Source organism: Bombina bombina, chromosome 3, assembly GCF_027579735.1.
Source record: "Bombina bombina isolate aBomBom1 chromosome 3, aBomBom1.pri, whole genome shotgun sequence".
Classification (NCBI taxonomy): domain Eukaryota; kingdom Metazoa; phylum Chordata; class Amphibia; order Anura; family Bombinatoridae; genus Bombina; species Bombina bombina.
Genome location: NC_069501.1, coordinates 1,181,948,278 through 1,181,966,276, shown reverse-complemented (window position 1 = coordinate 1,181,966,276; position 17,999 = coordinate 1,181,948,278).

The window sequence follows — 17,999 nt, the reverse complement described above, 5'->3', positions numbered from 1 at the left end:
TGGGAACTTCATCCGGAGGTCTTTGCCCAAATACTTCGACGTTGGGGGCAAACCAGAGATAGATCTCATGGCGTCTCGACAGAATGCCAAGCTTCCTCGTTACGGGTCCAGATCCAGGGATCCGGGAGCGGTTCTGATAGATGCTTTGACAGCACCTTGGACCTTCGGGATGGCTTATGTGTTTCCACCCTTCCCGATGCTTCCTCGATTGATTGCCAGAATCAAACAGGAGAGAGCATCAGTGATTCTAATAGCGCCTGCATGGCCACGCAGGACTTGGTATGCAGATCTAGTGGACATGTCATCCTGTCCACCTTGGTCGCTACCTCTGAAACAGGACCTTCTGATCCAGGGTCCCTTCAAACATCAAAATCTAATTTCTCTGAAGCTGACTGCTTGGAAATTGAACGCTTGATTTTATCAAAACGTGGTTTTTCTGAGTCAGTTATTGATACCTTAATACAGGCTAGGAAGCCTGTTACCAGAAAGATTTATCATAAAATATGGCGCAAATACTTATATTGGTGCGAATCCAAGAGTTACTCATGGAGTAAGGTTAGGATTCCGAGGATATTGTCTTTTCTACAAGAAGGTTTAGAAAAGGGTTTATCCGCTAGTTCCTTGAAGGGACAGATTTCAGCTCTGTCCATTCTTTTACACAAACGTCTGTCAGAAGTTCCGGACGTTCAAGCTTTTTGTCAGGCTTTAGCTAGGATCAAGCCTGTGTTTAAAACTGTTGCTCCACCATGGAGTTTGAACTTAGTTCTTAATGTTTTACAGGGTGTTCCGTTTGAACCCCTTCATTCCATTGATATCAAGCTGTTATCTTGGAAAGTTCTATTTTTAATGGCGATTTCCTCGGCTCGAAGAGTCTCTGAGTTATCCGCCTTACATTGTGATTCTCCTTATCTGATTTTTCATTCAGACAAGGTAGTTCTGCATACTAAACTTGGGTTCCTACCTAAGGTGGTCACTAACAGGAATATCAATCAAGAGATTGTGGTTCCATCTTTGTGTCCTAATCCTTCTTCGAAGAAGGAACGTCTGCTACACAATCTAGATGTAGTCCGTGCCCTGAAATTTTATCTACAGGCAACTAAGGATTTTCGACAAACGTCTTCCCTGTTTGTCGTTTATTCTGGTCAGAGGAGAGGTCAAAAAGCTTCGGCTACCTCTCTCTCTTTTTGGCTTCGTAGCATAATTCGGTTAGCCTATGAGACTGCTGGACAGCAGCCTCCTCAAAGAATTACAGCACATTCTACTAGAGCTGTGGCTTCCACTTGGGCCTTTAAGAATGAGGCTTCTGTTGAACAGATTTGCAAGGCTGCAACTTGGTCTTCTCTTCATACTTTTTCCAAATTTTACAAATTTGACACACTTGCTTCTGCGGAGGCTGTTTTTGGGAGAAAGGTTCTTCAGGCAGTGGTTCCTTCCGTATAAAGAGCCTGCCTGTCCCTCCCGTCATCTGTGTACTTTAGCTTTGGTATTGGTATCCCAGAAGTAATGATGACCCGTGGACTGACCACACTTAACAGGAGAAAACAAAATTTATGCTTACCTGATAAATTCCTTTCTCCTGTAGTGTGGTCAGTCCACGGCCCGCCCTGTTTTTTATGGCAGGTAAAAAAAAATTTTGAATTATACTCCAGTCACCACTACACCCTTTGGCTTCTCCTTTCTCGTTGGTCCTTGGTCGAATGACTGGAGGTGACGTAGAGGGGAGGAGCTATATAGCAGCTCTGCTGGGTGAATCCTCTTGCACTTCCTGTTGGGGAGGAGTTAATATCCCAGAAGTAATGATGACCCGTGGACTGACCACACTACAGGAGAAAGGAATTTATCAGGTAAGCATAAATTTTGTTTTTTTTTAACCTTTTTTACCTTCTCAGTGGTAGCTGGGGTAACAGAAATTGAAAAGAAACGTTGATGCTTGTACAAGGTTTACATGGTACCATGCTTAATTGACTCAATGGGCCCCATTTATTAAGCTACAGATGCATCTTTTGGGCCCATGGGTTTCAGGTTTCAACAAGCATGCCTGAAACTCTAGTTAAGTAGACTCTCCACCACCTTAAGTGTGGCAGAGTTAAATCATCCCAATCCGGAGATTATTTGTGCAATGTTAACACAAGGATCCCGGACAGGAACCTTGTCCGTCAGGCCTTTGATATAATGGAGCCTAGTTACATTCGGCTAGATTACGAGTTGTGTAAAAAAGCAGCGTTAAGAGGTCCTAATGCTGCTTTTTTATGCCCTCTGGTATTATGAGTCTTGCAAGTACAGGGGCACCACACACTTTTTTGGCCTTACAGCAAAACGATTTACGTAAACTTTGTAAAGTCTTTTCTCTTGTAAGGTGTATCCAGTCCACGGATCATCCATTACTTGTGGGATATTCTCCTTCCCAACAGGAAGTTGCAAGAGGACACCCACAGCAGAGCTGTTATATAGCTCCTCCCCTAACTGCCATACCCAGTCATTCTCTTGCAACTCTCAACAAAGATGGAGGTAGTAAGAGGAGAGTGGTAAAATATAGTTAGTTTTTTCTTCAATCAAAAGTTTGTTATTTTCAAATAGTACCGGAGTTGTACTATTTTATCTCAGGCAGTATTTAGAAGAAGAATCTGCCTGCGTTTTCTATGATTTTAGCAGTTCGTAACTAAGATCCACTGCTGTTCTCACATATGTCTGAGGATTGAGGTAACTTCAGAGGGAGAATGGCGTGCAGGTAATCCTGCTATTGAGGTATGTGCAGTTTTAAGTTTTTATAGGGACTAGAAAATGCTGCTGATACCTGATTAATGTAAGTTAAGCCTAAAAACAGTGATTTAATAGCGACTTGTATCAGGCTTACTACCAGAGATATATACTCTGATAATATGGCAATATAAAAAGTTTGCTGGCATGTTTAATCGTTTTTATATATGCTTTGGTGATAAAATTTATTGGGGCCTGGTTTTTTCCACAAGGCTGGCTTGATTTTTGCCTAGAAACAGTTTCCTGAGGCTTTCCACTGTTGTAGTATGAGTGGGAGGGGCCTATTTTAGCACTTTTTTGCGCAGTTAAAATTACAGACAGAGACATTCAGCTTCCCTCAGCAGTCCCCTGCATGATATAGGACATCTCTGAAGGGCTCTAAAGGCTTCAAAAGTCGTTTATTGAGGAAGGTAGGGCCACAGCTGAGCTGTGGCAGTTGTTGCGACTGTTTAAAAAATGTTTATTTGTTTTTTTGATCCGTTTTTTGCATTAAGGGGTTAATCATCCATTTGCAAGTGGGTGCAATGTTCTGCTAACCTATTACATACACTGTAAAAATTTTGTTTGATTTACTGCCTTTTTTCACTGTTTTTCAAATTTTGTTTCTCTTAAAGGCACAATACCGTTTTTTATATTTGCTTGTTAACTTGATTTAAAGTGTTTTCCAAGCTTGCTAGTCTCATTGCTAGTCTGTACAAACGTGTCTGACATAGAGGAAACTCCTTGTTCATTATGTTTAAAAGCCATGGTGGAACCCCATATGAGAATGTGTACTAAATGTATTGATTTCACTTTAAACAATAAAGATCAGCTTTTGTCTTTAAAAAATTTATCACCAGAGGATTCTGGCGAGGGGGAAGTTATGCCGACTAACTCTCCCCACATGTCAGACCCTTTGACTCCCGCTCAAGGGACTCACGCTCAAATGGCGCCAAGTACATCAAGGACGCCCATAGCGATTACTTTACAAGACATGGCGGCAGTCATGGATAATACACTGTCGGCGGTATTAGCCAGACTACCTGAATTTAGAGGAAAGCGTGATAGCTCTGGTGTTAGGCGTAATACAGAGCATACAGACGCTTTAAGAGCTATGTCTGATACTGCCTCACAATATGCAGAAGCTGAGGAAGGAGAGTTTCAGTCTGTGGGTGATATCTCTGACTCAGGGAAACCTGATTCTGATATTTCTACTTTTAAATTTAAGCTTGAAAACCTCTGTGTTTTGCTTAGGGAGGTTTTAGCTGCTCTGAATGACTGTGACACAATTGCAGTGCCAGAGAAATTGTGTAGACTGGATAAATATTTTGCAGTGCCAGTGTGTACTGAGGTTTTTCCAATACCTAAAAGGTTTACAGAAATTATTAATAAAGAGTGGGATAGACCCGGTGTGCCGTTTCCCCCCCCCCCCCCTCCTATTTTTAGAAAAATGTTTCCCACACGGGACTTATGGCAGACGGTCCCTAAGGTGGAGGGAGCAGTTTCTAGTTTAGCAAAGCGTACTACTATCCCTGTCGAGGACAGTTGTGCTTTTTCAGATCCTACGGATAAAAAATTAGAGGGTTACCTTAAGAAAATGTTTATTCAACAAGGTTTTATCCTGCAGCCCCTTGCATGCATTGCTCCTGTCACTGCTGCTGCTGCGTTCTGGTTTGAGTCTCTGGAAGAGGCTTTACAGACAACGACTCCATTGGAGGACGTACTTAACAAGCTTAGAGCACTTAAGCTAGCTAATTCTTTTGTTTCTGATGCCATTGTTCATTTGACTAAACTAACGGCTAAGAATTCTGGATTTGCCATCCAGGCGCGTAGGGCGCTATGGCTTAAATCTTGGTCAGCTGACGTGACTTCAAAGTCTAAACTACTTAACATTCCCTTCAAGGGGCAGACCCTATTCGGGCCTGGTTTGAAGGAAATTATTGCTGACATTACTGGAGGTAAAGGTCATGCCCTTCCTCAGGACAGGTCCAAATCAAGGGCCAAACAGTCTAATTTTCATGCCTTTCGAAACTTCAAGGCAAGTGCAGCATCAACTTCCTCTGCTACAAAACAAGAGGGAACTTTTGCTCAGTCCAAGACGGCCTGGAAACCTAACCAGTCCTGGAACAAAGGCAAGCAGGCCAAAAAGCCTGCTGCTGCCTCTAAGACAGCATGAAGGAACGGCCCCCTATCCGGTAACGGATCTAGTAGGGGGCAGACTTTTTCTCTTTGCCCAGGCGTGGGCAAGAGATGTTCAGGATCCCTGGGCGTTGGAGATTATATCTCAGGGGTATCTTTTGGACTTCAAGGCTTCTCCTCCACAAGGGAGATTTCACCTTTCACGATTATCTGTCAACCAGATAAAGAAAGAGGCATTCTTACACTGTGTGCAAGACCTCCTAGTTATGGGAGTGATCCATCCAGTTCCAAAGGAGGAACAGGGACAGGGATTTTACTCAAATCTGTTTGTGGTTCCCAAAAAAGAGGGAACCTTCAGACCAATCTTAGATCTTAAACAAATTCCTCAGAGTTCCATCATTCAAAATGCAAACTATTCGGACCATCCTACCTATGATCCAGGAGGGTCAATATATGACTACGGTGGATCTAAAGGATGCTTACCTTCACATTCCGATACACAAAGATCATCATCGGTTCCTAAGGTTTGCCTTTCTGGACAGGCATTACCAGTTTGTGGCTCTTCCCTTCGGGTTAGCTATTGCCCCAAGAATTTTTACAAAGGTTCTGGGGTCGCTTCTGGCGGTTCTAAGGCCGCGGGGCATAGCAGTGGCCCCTTATCTAGACGACATCCTGATACAGGCGTCAAATTTCCAAATTGTCAAGTCCCATACGGACATAGTTCTGGCATTTCTGAGGTCGCACGGGTGGAAAGTGAACGAGAAGAGTTCTCTGTCCCCACTCACAAGAGTCTCCTTCCTAGGGACTCTGATAGATTCTGTAAAGATGAAAATTTACCTGACGGAGTCCAGGTTATCAAAACTTCTAAATTCTTGCCGTGTTCTCCACTCTATTCTGCGTCCTTCGGGGGCTCAGTGCATGGAGGTAATTGGCTTAATGGTAGCAGCGATGGACATAGTTCCGTTTGCGCGCCTACATCTCAGACCGCTGCAATTATGCATGCTCAGTCAGTGGAATGGGGATTACACAGATTTGTCACCTTTACTAAATCTGGATCAAGAGACCAGATATTCTCTTCTCTGGTGGCTATCTCGGGTCCATCTGTGCAAAGGTATGACCTTTCGCAGGCCAGATTGGACAATTGTAACGACAGATGCCAGCCTTTTACGTTGGGGTGCAGTCTGGAACTCCCTGAAAGCTCAGGGATCGTGGACTCAGGAGGAGAAACTCCTCCCAATAAATATTCTGGAATTGAGGGCAATATTCAATGCTCTTCTAGCTTGGCCTGAGTTAACAACCTTGAGGTTTATCAGATTTCAGTCGGACAACATCACGACTGTAGCTTACATCAACCATCAAGGGGGAACAAGGAGTTCCTTAGCGATGTTAGAAGTCTCCAAAATAATTCGCTGGGCAGAGAAACACTCTTGCCACCTATCAGCGATCCATATCCCAGGTGTAGAGAACTGGGAGGTGGATTTTCTAAGTCGTCAGACTTTTCATCCGGGGGAGTGGGAACTCCATCCGGAGGTGTTTGCTCAATTGATTCATCGTTGGGGCAAACCAAAACTGGATCTCATGGCGTCTTGCCAAAACGCCAAGCTTCCTTATTATTGATCCAGGTCCAGGGACCCGGAAGCGACGCTGATAGATGCTCTAGCAGCGCCTTGGTCTTTCAACCTGGCTTACGTGTTTCCTCTGCTCCCTCGACTGATTGCCAAAATCAAGCAGGAGAGAGCATCGGTGATTTTGTGATTTTGTATGCAGACCTAGTGGACATGTCATCCTTTCCACCTTGGACTCTGCCTTTGAGACGAGACCTTCTACTTCAAGGTCCTTTCAATCATCCAAATCTAATTTCTCTGAGACTGACTGCATGGAGATTGAGCGCTTGATTTTATCAAAGCGTGGCTTCTCCGAGTCTGTCATTGATACCTTAATACAGGCACGAAAGCCTGTTACCAGGAAAATCTACCATAAGATATGGCATAAATATCTTTATTGGTGTGAATCCAAGAGTTACTAATGGAGTAAGGTTAGGATTCCCAGAATATTATCTTTTCTCCAAGAGGGTTTGGAGAAAGGATTATCAGCTAGTTCTTTGAAGGGACAGATCTCTGCACTGTCTATTCTTTTACACAAGCGTCTGGCGGATGTTCCAGACGTTCAGGCGTTTTGTCAGGCGTTGGTTAGAATCAAGCCTGTGTTTAAACCTGTTGCTCCCCCATGGAGCTTAAATTTGGTTCTTAAAGTTCTTCAAAGGGTTCCGTTTGAACCTCTTCATTCCATAGATATCAAGCTTTTATCTTGGAAAGTTCTTTTTTTTTGATGGCTATTTCCTCGGCTCGTAGAATCTCCGAGTTATCTGCTTTACAATGTGATTCTCCTTATCTGATCTTCCATGCAGATAAGGTAGTTCTGCGTACCAAACCTGGGTTTTTACCTAAGGTGGTATCCAATAAGAATATCAATCAAGAGATTGTTGTTCCATCATTGTGTCCTAATCCTTCTTCAAAGAAGGAAAGTCTTACATAATCTGGACGTGGTTCGTGCTTTAAAGTTTTACTTACAAGCTACTAAAGATTTTCGTCAAACATCTGCTTTGTTGTTTACTCTGGACAGAGAAGAGGTCAAAAGGCTTCGGCAACCTCTCTTTCTTTTTGGCTAAGAAGCATAATCCGCTTAGCCTATGAGACTGCTGGACAGCAGCCTCCTGAAAGGATTACAGCTCATTCTACTAGAGCTGTGGCTTCCACTTGGGCCTTTAAAAATGAGGCTTCTGTTGAACAGATTTGCAAGGCGGCGACTTGGTCTTCGCTTCATACTTTTTCCAAATTCTACAAATTTTATACTTTTGCTTCTTCTGAGTTTTTTTTTGGGAAAAAGGTTTTACAGGCAGTGGTACCTTCCGTTTAAGTACCTGCCTTGTCCCTCCCTTCATCCGTATACTTTAGCTTTGGTATTGGTATCCCACAAGTAATGGATGATCCGTGGACTGCATACACCACAAGAGAAATAAATTGATCAGGTAAGCATAAATTGTGTTTTTTTCTATGGGACTTCCATAGCGCCGGTATTACGAGTCTGTCCTGGGAGGCCAAAAAGTGAGCTGTACACCCTACCGCGTCAAGAGTCCTAATGCATTTAAAAGTCAGTAGTTAAGAGTTTTATGGTGCAACGCTGTAACATAAAACTCTTAACTAAAGTGCTAAAAAGTACACTAACACCCATAAACTACCTATTAACCCCTAAACCGAGGCCCTCCCGCATTGCAGACACTAAAATAAAATGAACCCCTAATCTGCCGCTCTGGATATCGCCGCAACTATAATAAACATATTAACCCCTAAACCGCTGCACTCCCGCCTCGCAAACATTGGTTAAATACTGTTAACCCCTAATCGTCCGTCCCTAACATTGCCGCCACCTACCTACATTTATTAACCCCTAATCTGCCGCCCCAACGTCGCCGCCACTATACTAAATGTATTAACCCCTAAACCGAAGTCTAACCCTAACACCCCCTAACTTAAATATAATTTAAATACATCTAAATAAAAATTACTATAATTAACTAAATTATTCCTATTTAAAACTAAATACTTACCTATAAAATAAACCCTAAGCTAGCTACAATATAACTAATAGTTACATTGTAGCTATCTTAGGGTTTATTTTTATTTTACAGGCAAGTTTGTATTTATTTTAACTAGGTAGAATAGTTATTAAATAGTTATTAACTATTTAATAAATACCTAGCTAAAATAAATACAAAAGTACCTGTAAAATAAAACCTAACCTAAGTTACAATAACACTATAATTGAATAAATTAAGTACGAAAACCCTCCACTAATTTACAGAAAATAATAAACAAATTACAGATATTTAAACTAATTACACCTAATCTAATAGCCCTATCAAAATAACCCCCCAAAAAAATAAAAAAAACCCTAGCCTAAACTAAACTATCAATAGCCCTTAAAAGGGCCTTTTGCGGGGCATTGCCACAACCAAGCCCCCAAATAAAATTCTATCTAAAAAACCTAAGCTCCCCATTGCCCTGAAAAGGGCATTTGGATGGGCATTGCCCTTTAAAGGGCAGTTAGCTCTATTGCAGACCCAAACCCTAACCTAAAAATAAATCCCACCCAATACATCCTTAAAAAAACCTAACACTAACCCCCTGAAGATCGACTTACAGTTCTGAAGACCGGACATCCATCCTCAAGGAAGCTGCAGAAGTCTTCATCCAAGCCGGCCGAAGTCCTCAACGAAGCCGGGAGAAGTCTTCAGCCAAGCCGGGCGAAGTGGTCCTCCAGACTGGCAGAAGTCTTCATCAGGATGGCATCTTCTATCTTCATCCATATGACGCGGAGCGGGTCCATCTTCAAGACATCCGACGCGGAGCATCCTCTTCTGCCGACGACTAACGACGAATGAAGGTTCCTTTAAGTGACATCATCCAAGATGGCGTCCCTTAGATTCCGATTGGCTGATTGCATTCTATCAGCCAATTGGAATTAAGGTAGAAAAAATCCTATTGGCTGATGCAATCAGCCAATAGGATTGAGCTTGCATTCTATTGGCTGATTGGAACAGCCAATAGAATGCAAGCTCAATCCTATTGGCTGATTGCATCAGCCAATAGGATTTTTTCTACCTTAATTCCGATTGGCTTATAGAATTCTATCAGCCAATCGGAATATAAGGGACGCCATCTTGGATGATGTCACTTAAAGGAACCTTCATTCGTCGTTAGTCGTCGGCAGAAGAGGATGCTCTGCGTCGAATGTTTTGAAAATAGACCCGCTCCGCTTCGGATGGATAAAGATAGAAGATGCCGTCTGGATGAAGACTTCTGCCCATCTGGAGGACCACTTCGTCCGGCTTGGATGAAGACTTCTCCTAGTTCAAGTCATCTGGAGAATACTAAAACACCAACTGCTTTTACCAATGGGTCCTTTAAATGCGGAACATGTTCAACATGTAGTTTCATGTTGAAAATACAGGACCGTTTCAACAAAAGCCATGCAATCAACTCGCATATCAACTGCCAAACAGAAGGGATAATCTATGCACTAAAATGTAAATGCAACCTATATTACATAGGCATGTCATCTAGAAAAATCAGAGTCAGATTGCAAGAACATCTTAGAAACATAAAAAATGCAGTGAAAGACCTACAAGCAGGCAAACAGATAACCTCAGTCGCAAGACACTTCTTGGACAAACACAACTGTAGACAAAGTGATCTGAAGTGTTTTGGGTTACGAAAAAATTAAACTTGGAATTAGAGGAGGAAATCTTGAAAATTAGCTATTACAAGCGGAAAGCAAATGGATTTTCTTAATGAATTCAGTTCAACCATCGCCTTAATGAGTATAACAATTTTTCACCCTTCCTATAAACTATCTAGCATTTATTAATGCTTATGACTCCCCTTGGACTCCAATTATCAATGCACTGTTGATTGCAAGCTGGCATAAGTTCCTGACTTAGGGAACTGTGGATCCAATAATAAATATCAGTAATCTTGACACCAGCACATTTTGTTCCTGGTACTTGTCTTAAATCTGTCAATAGAATATCATCATAATAATAGCAGGCTTCTGTCTAAGGAATAGTGATGGGTCATCCTGTCATTACCCTTAGGTTTAATACACACACCTTATATATAATCCTTTGCAGCCCAATATTTATCTCTGGTTATCAGAGTATTTGATATAATTCACACAATTTATTTTCCTTCACTCAAAACCTTCACCCTTTACTCCATATTAATTTCTTTCATAAGTACTTATATTTGTTCCAATGAAGTTGTAATTAATACTAAACCCCTTCACACACATTTTTTAATAGTCACTAGGTGTAAGTTATCACTTAATGTAAGTATTCACACTTCCACTTCAAAGTCATTTACAATCTAGATCATACCTATGATATTTATTATTTTTTCTCACCTTTAAATTGCACAAAACTTTAATGTATATTTTTAATCATAGGATGATGGGGATAATAATCCTAGGCAACAACCTTTTGTCTAATATTCACCAAGGGCATAAAAGCTGTACATTCACGATTCACATATTTGTTTAACACTATTCCTAATAACACAGCACAAGTATATACTTTGAAAACACAATATCAGTTGTTTTATTTAAAACATAAACACTTTATTCAAGGTAAATCAGATAACTATTCTGTTTTGTATAGTAGGGGAATCGGACATTTATCCTATATTGCATACCAGAACTTGCGATATTTATCTTCCACCATAGGATATAACTATCAGAATAATACTGACATTCCTAACCATTTCTGAGATTTTTCTATCACCTATGGCTGTCTGACAGAACGGTGTTTATTATTTGTGATCACTTGAGATCGCCTATTAGCCATTTCCATAGCCAGTTGCTGCAGTGTGATAGGTGAGTCCTTGATGACGACATCAGGAGGGTGTGACCAATTCCCTTTAAGAGCCACTAAGTGAGCGGCGTGCTCACCCTTTGAAAAAGCCGTTAGGGCGAAACATGTTAGGGACGTTAGGGAATTGGTGAGGAGTTCTGGAGCTCCTGTGTTTTTAGTTTGCCTTAGGGAGCTGTTGTCTGTATTTTGGTCTAATTTAATTTATAACATACCCTCTCATTTTATATTTTTATAATCTACTCACAATGTTAAGCTAGTTACACAAACCGAATGCACAGCTTGAATGGGGGGAGCCATATTTTCGTCTCTGTTCTTGTGTTTGCAACTACCAATAGAAGGTCTGAACCTTAGAACTTTAAAGGGACATAATACTCATATGCTAAATCACTTGAAACTGATGCAGTATAACTGTAAAAGCTGACAGGAAAATATCACCTGAGCATCTCTATGTAAAAAAGGAAGATATTTTACCTCACAATCTCCTCAGCTCAGCAGAGTAAGTTCTGTGTAAAAAGTTATACTTCACCTGCTCCCAGCTGCAGGTAAAAATAAAAAAAATGAAGAAATGAACAGCAGCTAATCAGCATCAGCAGTGCTGAGGTCATGAACTCTTCTGTGATCTCATGAGATTTGACTTAACTCTCATGAGATTTCATAGTAAGCTTCCTTTACCTGATTGGTGAAATAATATGAGAGTTCACAAGGATCATCCCCTAAGCTGTCCTAGGACAGACACACTAAAATGCTGCTTAGAAATCCTTTACAATGGGAGGTGGCTACTGAGGAACTTTTGAGGTAAAATATCTTTCTTTTTTACATAGAGATGTTCAGGGGATATTTTCTATTCAGCTTTTTACAGCTATGCTGCATCACTTTCAAGTGTTTAAACATTTGGGTATTATGGCCCTTTAACTTAACTGGGCATATACATATCGTATACCAGTAGCCTCTAGAACTTGTATGCATAACACCGGAGCCGAATAAACCGCTATCAATAGCTTAATAATATATCTGCCCTGTGTAATTGACATACACATCATAGTAACTCCAGTATATATTGGCATGCTATAACGCTTTTTTATGCATTTAATTATACTGTTGCCAATATATACAAGCTTATTTACAATCCATGCTGTGAATTTTATCCTCACAGCTTCTGCAGCTGTAGTAGTGTGTGCTGATGTCCATTGTGGCAATAGTATCAATCTAATCTGTGGATTTCAATTTTATCTGTCATTCACTGGAGATACATTTCAGTACGCTTATCACTTTGTTGCAGTTGTATAGAGTACACTGGGAGTTACAAAGTATACACACAACTAGTACAGGTCACATTATGAACTCCATCTGTTACCAGCTGTAATATGTATACCGTAATAGACCTGACCGGAGGGGTACTTATTATTCCAAAGCACAGCTAGCTTGTTTCCAATAACAGTTACTTATATTATTTATGATATTTGAAAGCACATTTAGTAGTCTTTGTTTTGTTCAATTATTAAATAAATATCTGAGGAAAGGAATGAGATACATATTTGCATACAAGCCAATTAGTTGCTAATGTTGTCTAACTAACTTACTCAGCCCCGCAACTCAGCAGCACTTGATAGTATACATGGCTTTCTCTTCACTGAAGTTCTGTGATAAATAAAGTTGATCACTCATTCAATACTGTGAACCAAACTTACACAACGTTGCCATTCAGCAGCATTTGACAGTACATAATGTCTTATTTTTATTTAAGTATGGTGGATAAATAAAGCTGACCAAGTGCTTAATATTGTGAAGTTTATTCTCACAGCTTCGCCATTCAGCAGTATTTTGACAGTATACTTTGTTTCAACTGTAGTGAATAATTGTGTAAAATCTAGCTCCACATTTAGTTGTATTCTTTTTGTTATTCACCAACATATTACATTTTAAATCATAATTTGCACTTTTTATTTAGAATAATGGATGCCAGATTCACATACAGTTGATGGATTTCAAGAACTCCTGGAAAACTTCAAACTGATGTAGCTGGTCTATAAACAGAACACCTGAGGGAACAAGTTTTGCCTACAGAATGAAAGAACCGTGAAAGAGACAGTCTACTAATTTGTATTGTTTAAAAAGATAATCCCTTTATTACCCATTCCCTAGTTTTGGATAGCCAACACTGTTATATTAATATACTTTTCTCTTGTTAAGTGTATCCAGTCCACGGATCATCCATTACTCGTGGGATATTCTCCTTCCCAACAGGAAGTTGCAAGAGGATCACCCACAGCAGAGCTGCTATATAGCTCCTCCCCTCACTGCCATATCCAGTCATTCTCTTGCAACTCTTTACAAAGATGGACGTAGTAAGAGGAGAGTGGTGTATTATAGTTAGTTTTTTAACTACAATCAAAAGTTTGTTATTTGTAAATGGTACCGGAGTGTACTGTTTCATCTCAGGCAACATTAGAAGAAGAATCTGCCTGTGATTTCTATGATCTTAGCAGAAGTAACTAAGATCCACTGCCGTTCTCACATATTCTGAGGAGTGAGGTAACTTCAGAGGGGAATGGCGTGCAGGTTTTCCTGCAATAAGGTATGTGCAGATAACATATTTCTAGGGATGGAATTTGCTAGAAAAATGCTGCTGATACCGGATTAATGTAAGTTAAGCCTTAAATGCAGTGATAGCGACTGGTATCAGGTTTATTAACAGAGATACATACTCTTATAAAGGTGTAATATAAAACATTTGCTGGCATGTTAATCGTTTTTATATATGTTTGGTGACAAAACTTATTGGGGCCTAGTTTTTTTCCACATGGCTGGCTTGTTTTTTGCCTAGAAACAGTTTCCTGAGGTTTCCACTGTTGTAATATGTGTGGGAGGGGCCTTTTTCTGTGCAGCTAGAATTACAGACTGAGACACTCAGCTTCCTTCTGCATGATACAGGACATCTCTGAAGGGCTCAAAAGGCTTCAAAGTCGTGTTTGAGGAGGGTAACAACCACAGTAGACTGTAGCAGACTGTGTTTAAAAAACAAACAAAAAAAAAGTTTTTGTCATTTATTATTCCATTTTTGGTATTAAGGGGTTAATCATCCATTTGCAAGTGGGTGCAATGCTCTGCTGACTTGTTACATACACTGTATAAATTTTGTTAGTGTAACTGCCTTTTTTCACTGTTATTTCAAATTTTGTCAAAATTTGTTTCTCTTAAAGGCACAGTAACGTTTTTTATATTGCTTGTTAACTTGCTTTAAAGTGTTTTCCAAGCTTGCTAGTCTCATTGCTAGTCTGTACAAACATGTCTGAAACAGAGGATACTTGTTCATTATGTTTAAAAGCCATGGTGGAGACCCATAGGAGAATGTGCACTAAATGTATTGATTTCACCTTAAACAGTAAAGATCAGTCTTTATCTATAAAAGAATTGTCACCAGAGGGGTCTGTCGAGGGGGAAGTTATGCCGACTAACTCTCCCCATGTGTCGGACCCTTCGCCTCCCGCTCAAGGGACACACACTAAAATGGCGCCAAGTACATCAGGGACGCCCATAGCGATTACTTTGCAGGACATGGCTGCAATCATGAATAATACCCTGTCAGAGGTATTATCCAGATTGCCTGAATTGAGAGGCAAGCGCGATAGCTCTGGGGTTAGACGAGATACAGAGCGCGTAGATGCTGTAAGAGCCATGTCTGATACTGCGTCACAATATGCAGAACCTGAGGATGGAGAGCTTCAGTCTGTGGGTGACGTCTCTGAATCGGGGAGACCGGATTCAGAGATTTCTAATTTTAAATTTAAGCTTGAGAACATCCGTGTATTGCTTGGGGAGGTATTAGCTGCTTTGAATGACTGTGACACAATTGCAGTGCCAGAGAAATTGTGTAGGCTGGATAAATACTATGCAGTGCCGGTGAGTACTGATGTTTTTCCAATACCTAAAAGGCTTACAGAAATTATTAGTAAGGAGTGGGATAGGCCCGGTGTGCCCTTTTCCCCACCTCCTATATTTAGAATTTTTTTTCCAATAGATGCCACTTCCTCTGCTTCAAAACAAGAGGGAACTTTTGCTCAATCCAAGCAGGCCTGGAAACCTAACCAGTTCTGGAACAAGGGCAAGCAGGCCAGAAAGCCTGCTGCTGCCTCTAAGACAGCATGAAGGAGCGGCCCCCTATCCGACAACGGATCTAGTAGGGGGCAGACTCTCTCTCTTCGCCCAGGCGTGGGCAAGAGATGTTCAGGATCCCTGGGCGTTGGAGATCATATCTCAGGGATATCTTCTGGACTTCAAAGCTTCTCCTCCACAAGGGAGATTTCACCTTTCAAGATTATCTGCAAACCAGATAAAGAAAGAGGCATTCCTAAGCTGCGTACAAGATCTCCATGTAATGGGAGTGATCCATCCAGTTCCACGGTCGGAACAAGGACAGGGGTTTTATTCAAATCTGTTTGTGGTTCCCAAAAAAGAGGGAACCTTCAGACCAATTTTGGATTTAAAGATCCTAAACAAATTCCTCAGAGTTCCGTCATTCAAGATGGAAACTATTCGAACCATTTTACCCATGATCCAAGAGGGTAAGTACATGACCACAGTGGACTTAAAGGATGCCTACCTTCACATTCCGATTCACAAGAATCATGATCAGTTCCTGAGGTTTGCCTTTCTAGACAGGCATTACCAATTTGTAGATCTTCCATTCGGGTTGGCTACAGCCCCAAGAATTTTTACAAAGGTTCTGGGCTCTCTTCTGGCGGTCCTAAGACAGCGAGGCATAGCGGTGGCTCCTTACCTGGACGACATCCTGATACAGGCGTCAAGCTTTCAAATTGCCAAATCTCATACAGAGATAGTTCTGGCATTCCTGAGGTCGCATGGGTGGAAAGTGAACGAAGAAAAGAGTTCTCTATTGTCAGGATAATGGCATACTTATTTCTCTGCACTGTCCCTTTAAAGCATCCTGCTCTCATTAACATCAACCTATTTAAGGCCCCTCCCAGCATTTTCACATTGCTTAGTATTGAAGTTTGTCTTAAACCTTAACCTGAGCCTGCTCTCTGTAAGATTTATCTTACTACTTCTGTTTATTGGATTCCTCTACTCCTCCTAGCTGGATTTTTGTTGTCATCCTCTCCTTCCTGCCTGCTTCTCCCTCAAGAAGATTCAGCTATTTCAAAAGCCTCATTCATACCTTTACCTCTAACTCAGTTTCCCCTGCAGCTCACCGGCCTTGGGATTCACTTTTCACTGAGCTCCACTTCCTCATGCTGTGACGTCATCAGCCAGCTGCTACTCAGCTTCCCTGCTCCCTCTGGCAAGTCGCCATTACAACCTGGTGTTTGCAACTATCATTATAACAGTCCTGTTAGGGGTAAGCCAGTCTCTGAATTTTACTTTGCTGCTATACTCTAAGATTAGTATCTCAGTTGCTGCTGTTATTTTTCTGTGACTTTTATTTTCATTCCCTCATATCCTGCTGTTTTACCATAACTCTGTACACAATTGCAATTGCTTATTTTTTTCTATGATCATAGTACCATTTTCTCTTTGCTTATTTATTTTTTCCTTCATTAATGGTAAAATCTCAGGTTTATCTGAGCATATCCCTGCTGCATTTACTTTCTCACAGTGACTACCCAGACACATGTGGCAGCCATAGGGAATATGCTCAATTACTGCCTGTATATTAAAACCTTGCAATAGGGAATAAGGTTTTACATAGCTGCCTAATTCCTAAACTTTGTTTTACCTTATCACTCTGTTGCAAACAACCATACAATTTTTATTGTTTTTTTTCATTCCCAGCAGTTGTGGTCCAAATAATTAAGCTGCACACATTTTTTCTTTCTTAGTTGTGCCTGACATAATACTAAGCCTAAAACTATGGACCCAGCTGGAATGAACGCACATGTGCAAAATATCACACAGAGGGTTGATTTATTAACTGAAGCTGTTAATTCTCTGAAAACAGAAAATGATACTTTAAAAGCTTATATCAGGGATGTGGTTGATAAGAGAGTACCTATATTAGAACCACAGGTTAGTACACCAGAAAAATTTAGTGGTGAGAGATCTGAGTATAGAGATTTCAAGAATGCTTGTTTGCTTATGTTCTCCCTTAAACCTCATACCTATCCCACTGATAGAGCAAGGGTACTCACAGTTATATCCTATTTGAGAGGTGAGCCCCGCACATGGGCCAACACTTACTTTGAGAATAACGATGATATACTTAATTCGTTGGAAAGTTTTTTTTCTGCTATGGGTCAGCTATATGAGGATCCATATAAACAGCTTACTGCTGAAACTGCAATGCGAGGCTTGAAACAAAAGAAAAGAGTAGTTGAAGATTACATTGCCGAATTTAAAAAATGGGCGAAAGACACTCAATGGAATGACCTTTCACTGAGAAATCAGTTTAGATTAGGCCTTTCAGAAGGAATTAAGGATGAGTTGTCTAGATCTGAACTACCACATACTCTTGAGGCTTTAATGTCACTTAGCATAACTATAGACAGAAGACTGAGAGAGAGACAGCAGGAGAGATCATTTCATGAATATCCTGCAAAGAAACAAAATACACCCAGCCCCAGCAAATCAACTGCTGAACCTATGGATATAGGTTTTATAAAGGGACCATTAACCCCTGAGGAGAAGATCCGACGAAGGGTTAATAACCTCTGCTTATACTGTGCTTCAGACAAACACACTG